Source organism: Notamacropus eugenii, chromosome 4, assembly GCF_028372415.1.
Source record: "Notamacropus eugenii isolate mMacEug1 chromosome 4, mMacEug1.pri_v2, whole genome shotgun sequence".
Taxonomy (NCBI): Eukaryota; Metazoa; Chordata; class Mammalia; order Diprotodontia; family Macropodidae; genus Notamacropus; species Notamacropus eugenii.
Genome location: NC_092875.1, coordinates 50,817,574 through 50,824,225, shown reverse-complemented (window position 1 = coordinate 50,824,225; position 6,652 = coordinate 50,817,574). Strand labels below are relative to the sequence as shown.

At 46.5% G+C, this 6,652-nt stretch overlaps 1 long non-coding RNA gene across 1 annotated transcript; it reads left to right on the top strand.

Moving 5' to 3' along the window:
* The first annotated feature begins 1,433 nt into the window (after positions 1-1,433).
* On the top strand, positions 1,434-6,267 carry LOC140498095 (uncharacterized). Its single transcript, XR_011965005.1, has 2 exons — positions 1,434-1,525; positions 4,835-6,267. It is a non-coding gene; the product is annotated as an uncharacterized lncRNA (long non-coding RNA).
* The last annotated feature ends 385 nt before the right edge of the window (positions 6,268-6,652 follow it).

Here is a 6,652-nt window from a genome sequence, read left to right as displayed (position 1 = left end):
AGGGTCCCCTGTCATCTCTTTCTGACTAGTCGTTGGATCCCTTTACCGTCTCTGGGCTGAGAGCTCCTGTTGTCATTGTGGCAGCCACCTCCAAGACCCATTGTGAGTACTGTTGATGAGTGCGCTCTGGACAGGTCCCCACTCCAGTATCACAGACCTCTCCTGCCAGTCTCCTAAATTGTCTTACACTGGAAAAAGTCTCACTCTGACCTTTTGTTGGCTCTGTTGCTCCAGAATTCAATCTGAGGCATCATGTTTGGAGGGGAATGTTGGGAGAGTTTGGTGGGTTTGCTACCTGTAATCCGCCATTTTGGCTCCCACCATGTCTAGCTTTCTAAAAGTGTGTTCTCCATGACCAGTCAATGCCAATATGTCTTCAAAATCTACCCATTTTAATCAGAGAACTTCTTCACCCCTTTGTTTGTTATTTAATACTTAAATCTCTGATTATCTCCTTTATGCGTGGCCCTTTCTATTCTTTGATTACCTCAACTGGTTTGAGAGAAAATCAATTAATCAGGGCATCTTAATCAACTCATCCCCAACTACATATGTAGTGGGTGTGCTCTCGATGGTGAAGAAACTAAGACAAAAATGAAATTGTCCCTTCATTCAAGGAACTTCCTATCCACTGAGAGAGAGAGTTCCTACCTTTAAGGAGCTCCTAACATAATGGGGGAGAGGGGAGAAACATACAAATCATGATGTACAAACAATATACAGACAGAATAAATTGGAGTTCTGAGGGAAGGCACTAATACTAAGAAAACCCAGGGAAGGCTTCTTACAGAGGGCAGGAAGCAAGGATGATTGGTAATAGGGAAGGAAGGAAGGGGAGAGGGTTTGAGGAACAAATAATGAGTTCAGTTTTGGAAATGTTGAATTTAAATCGTCTGTCGCATATCCAATGCACTACATCCAATAGACATTTGGAGATGTGAGACTGGAGGTCTGGAGAGAGGTTAGGACTGGATAAATAGATCTAGGGACTATGTTCATAAGAATGATAAGTCAAAGGCTCAGGATAGAGCGTTGGGGGGCACCCACAATTAGTGAGCATGGCCAGGAGGATAAAGATCCAGCAAGGGAGACCAAGGACCAGATGCTTTAGTGGACTGCAAGCCCCAATGACTTGGCTAAGCAACATGACACAGAAAAAAGCCAGCTTTTACAATGGGCTGTACTGAGGGTCCCAGCTTCCAGGAGCAGGGACCTTGGTGGAGCTCATGGGAGGACTGTGCTCAAGAGTTTAAGAAGGGCAATAATACACTGGAGCGCCCAAAGCCTCTAGTCACGTGGATGGTGAATCTGCATCACTAATGAGGGAGAACAACTTCTAAGGCGTTGATTGGTTCTTGATCGGGATCCTGTGATTGGTCTTGTTCGAGCTTCCAGAGCGCTGATTGGTCTTCCGCCTAGATCCCGCCTTCCGAGCATGCGCAGTCACCCCCAAACCGAAATACCATTAGAGTAACTGGTTCCAGTAGGAAGGAGATAGGGAGTCATCCTCTGATGGGGGGAAAAGGTAAACCGGGAATAAAGGATAGAACAGGGGAGGGAAGTGCACTGCGTGTCCTCTTGTGTCCGATATGCGTCACCCAGCCGCGTTTGGCCCGTGTGCGTCTGGACCAATAAAGGACGGGAGTCACGGGGTTCCTTGGGAAATGGAGTCGGTTTGACTCTGGGAATTTTGGGAATCGTAGTCCTGGGCTGTTACCCTGGTCCTGCGCAGGCGCAGCCCTAATCTGAAGCTGCCAATTCGTGCCCACGTGTACATCCTTCGCTCGGATGGAAGAGGCCGTGAGGCAGCACTCTCAGAGGCTGTCAGCTCCGGGAAGGAAGGGGCGGTGCCAGAGATGCTGGGCTCGGGGGAGGGGCGGGGTTGTTTTGTGGTCTGGGAGGGAGGGAGGCAGGAGAGTGTGGAGGAGGGGAGGGGCCCGAGGAGGTGTAAGTCGTAGGTAGTGAATGGGCGGGGCTGGAGTCAGGTAATCTAGACTGAGGCCTGGGAGAAGTCCCCATCAGCAAGGATTTACTGTGTGCCCACTGTGTGCCACACACTGTCAGATGCTGGGAGACACAAAGAAAAGCCGCCCCCCCCCCCAAAAAAAGTCCCCGCCCTCGAGGAACTAACTACATGGAAACAGCCATGTAGAGATGAGCCATGTACAGATAAATAAGAAATAATCTAGAAGAAGAAGAAAAATCAGAAGAAGAAATAACAGGGAGAAGAAGGGGAGCGGGGGGGGGGGGGCTCAGGAAAGGCTTCCTGTAGAAGGTGGGGTTTCAGTTGGTATTTGAAGGGAGCCAGGGAAGTCAGAAGTCAGGGTGGAGGAGGGATGGTGTGGGAGGGATAGGGGACGGCCGGAGAAAATGCCCAGAATTGGGGAGGTAGAGGGTCTTGTTGAAGGAACAGCTAGGAGGCCGGTGTCCCTGGGTGCAAGAGTACACGGGGGAGGGGGTCTGGTGTAAGAAGCTTAGAAGGGGAGCAGAGCGGGTAAGGAAGCGCTTTGAAAGCCAGAGGATGTAATAGTTGATGTTGGAAGCGAGGAGGAGCCTACTAGAGTTCATTGAGTAGGGGCTATGTGTCGGGATCTGTGCTTCAGAAAGATTCTTTTGAAGTGGGTCCCTCAGGGCTTTCTCTTGGATCCCTAGTCCGCTCCCATGGATTTCATTACCAATTTGTGCTGACTTCTTGCCCCAGCCTCTCGGCTGACCCCCATTCTTGCATCTCCTACTTCAGTGTCAGACGTCTTGAACTGGCCATCCAGTAGACATCTTAAACTCAACGTGTTCAAAACAGAATGCATTATCTTTCCTCCCAAACCTGCCGCACCTACCCACTAACTTCCCTATTACTATTGAAAGCAACCCGATCCTCCTAGCCCCTCACAACCCAAGAGTCATCGTGGACTCCTCAGTATCTCATTGTCCAAGCTGTTGCCAAAGCCTGTCATTTTCTCCTTCGCAACATTCCTGGAACACACCCTTCTCTCCTCCGCTAGTGTAGACCCTCATCATCTCACACCGGAATCACTGCGGTCGCCTGCTGGTGGATCTACCTGTCTCAAGCAATCCAACCCGTCGTCTATTCAGCCCAAAGTTATTTTCCTAAAGCATAGGTCTGATCACCACCTTTCTCCCCTCAATTTCCCGGACACACATATTCAATAAACCCCAGTGTCCCTGTTGCCTCCAGGATCAAAGATAAAATGCTCTGTTTAGCATTCAAAGCCCTTCCTAATCCGTTCCCCTCCTACCTTGCTGGTGTCCTTACACCTTACTTCTCCGTGTACTCTTAGATCCAGTGACACTGGCTGTTCCATGAATAAACTCAGCTCCAAGCATTTTCTCTGGCTGCCTCCCATGATTGGAATGCTCCTCCTCCTCTGCTCCAACTACTGATCTCCCTGGCTTCCTTTGAGTCCCAATTAAATACCACCATCTACAGAAAATCTTTCCCAACCCCTCTTAATTCTAGTGCCTTCCCTCTGTTAATTATTTCCTATTTATCCTATACATAGTTTGTACATATTTATTTGCTTATTGTCTCCCTGAGCTTCTAAAAGGCAGAAATTGTCTTTTGCCTCTTTTGGTATCCCTAGCATTTGGTACGGTACCTGGCATGTAGTAGGAGATTAATAAATATTTATTGATTGACTGATAGCTGAGGAGAAGATGGCTTATAGAGGGGAGACCGATCAGCAGGCTATTTCAATAATCCAGATGTGAGGTCATGAGAACCTTCAATATGGTGACAATGTTAAGGGAGAGAAGTGAGCATATAGATCTTATAACAGCAAAATCAGGAGGACATGGCAACAGATTGGATGGGGTGGGGGGGAGGGTGACAAGTCAAGAATGACTCCAATTTGGGAGCCTAGGTGACCAGGAAGATGGCGGTACCCCAACAATAATAGGAAAGATAGGAAGAGAGGAAGCCTTGGGGGAAGGATAATGAGTTGGGTGTGGGATATGTAGAATTTAAGATGTCTGTGGGTTATCCACTTTGAGATGTCTAATAGGTGGTTGGAGATTCAAACCTCTACACTGGGAGAAAGGTTAGGGCTAGATGGGTAGATCTGAGAATCATTTCCATTGAGATGGTGTTTGAAATCATGGAAGCTGATGAGATCACCAAGTGAAAAAGTGTAGTGGGAGAAGAGATGAGAGCCCAAGACAAAGCCCCTGGAGACACCCACATTTAGTGGGCATGCCTGGATGGAAGATTCACCAGAGGAAACTGGAATAGTCATTGTTGCTTCCTTAGTTTGTGTAGAGTTGTCAAACAGATAGAAGGGGAACCAGGATAGAGAACTGTGACAAAGACCTAGAGAGAAGGAATAAAGGAGAAGAGGGTGATTAACAATGTTGAAGGCTGAGGTCAAGGATAACAATTGAAAATTGTATGAGGAATGACGCATGGGCCAGTGGAACTGATCATGAAGAACGTGGAAAAGAGTAACGAGGGAAATGACTGGAAAGGGCTGGATTATGAAAACCTTTAAAATACCAAACAGCATGACTTATTATATTTGATCCTAGAGGTAATAAAGAAGCCCTAGAATTGTATCATTTGGGGGTTCATAGTATAACCTCGAGTAACCAGGGTTTTTCCTTTCTCTTTTTCTTTTATCATCATGACCATAACATTAAGAAAAATATAAGACATCATAGCTTCTGTAACATGTTTGATTTCTTTAATGGAAATAATTTAAAAAATTTGTTTTGTGGCCTCAGTCATGTAGTGAGGTTCATTCTGGTCTGTAGGTTTAAATTTAATTTCAAAACCCATTTTCTTCTCATCATATTTTCTCACATCTCCTTCTCTCTCTAGGCAATGTCCTTAAATCTCCAGTTTCTAAGAATGGACCATTGGGGCACCTGGCAGTACCTCTATATTTGCGCATCTCTGTGTTTCATCATGCGACTGAGCTAACTCCAAGAGATCTCTTTATGCTATTTTAAAGCTGCTGAGTCTTTCCCGTTGATTCGATGTGCCTATGACCACTGTTTTCCTTTCTAATATATGGACATGCTCAAGGAAACTGGCTTTGTCCCTCCTGGAGAGACAGTTCTGAATACACTGATGGCCACTTTCCCAAGTTTGAAACCTTGTCTACATAGGAACAAAACAGGATTCTGAGAGCAGAATCAGAAACATGTCCAAGAGGCAGAGATCTGACCTTTTGCAACAGGACTTCCGTTTCAGTACCCAGAAGGGGCCAAGACCCATAAGGTCTTGAGTCCAGCCCAAGCTGGACTAAGAGCTTGAATCCAGCTCCATTCCGAAGCAGCAGCAGCCTCTGGAGCTGCTTGTGCTGGAACAATACCTGGTCATCCTGCCTAGGAAGATGGAAATTGGGTGAACTCTCAACATCCAGAGAATCCCAGCAGATGGTAGATCTTTGTAGAGGACTTGGCTCATGTTTGAAGGAGAAAGTGAGAGTCACAGGGAGGGCTCTTTAGGCCTCTTAGGGAGGGGACCCTTGGGAGAGCAAAAGAACAGAAGGTCTCCCAGACAAGAGGAAGTCTTTGCTGAGCCATAATATTCATACCATCTGTATCAATCCTCGGGCTCAGCCTCCACCTTTCAGCCCCTCTGTGTGCGCAGATGTGACCTGAAGGGCCCAGGAAAACGCCTCATGCTGAAGGTAACACTTGAGATGAGCCTTGTAGCAGCCACTGATCTCTATCTCTGCCCCTTTCAAGCCCCAACCCTGGTACGCCAGTTACCCATGCTCTCGCCCACATATCAGAGCAAGAGAGCTGTGTTTGTGCTGCCATCCAGTGGCTACAGGCTGGTATCACACATGCTTGGATCCTAACACAAGTTTGACGGGGAGAAAACTGCCTCCAGTAAACTACATGACATAGAAGAGATGAGCAGTGGAGACACCCAGAAATTCATAGAAGATAAAATCCAAGAAAGAAGCCAGGAAAACAAACAACAACAGTAATAAATGACTTCTAGAGGTCCTAATGAAAGGAAGCAAATGAAACCTCATAGTCATTGCTGAGACTTGGAGGATGATAAGGACTGTGACTGGGCGATGGCTCTGAATTGGTAGAGAACTTGGAGTGAGAAAACCTGAGTTTAAACGCGGCCTGAGACACTTCCTAGATGTGTGACCCTGCGCAAGTCACTTCACCACTCTGTACCTCAGTTTCCTTACCTGTAAACATTGGGATAATAGTAATACCTACCTCCCAGGAGTGTTATAAGGCTCAAATGAGTTAACATATATAAAGTTCTTTGCAAACCTCAAAGTGCTGTATAAATGCTCGCTGTTACATTGTATTCAAAAGAAATAGAATTGGTAAAATGCAGGGATCTTGGGGTAGCCTTGTATATTAAGAAGGTAGAATCATGGGATGATAGACCATAAAATCATTCAGAGCTAGAAGGAACTCTAGAGGTCATCTAATTCAACCTAACTTTACAAAGGAGGAAACTGAAACCCAAAGAGTCAAAATAACTTGTCCAAGGTCGCACAGCTAGTAAGTGGTGGAGCCTAGGTCCTATAATGTCAGATTCATTTCACTGCCCCACATTAGAGGAGGAAAGTGCGATGTAGAGTAAAGGTTTTCAAAGTTCAGTCCACAGAACCTTGTGGGTCCTCTAGACACTTTCACAGGGTCCTCAAAGTCAAAG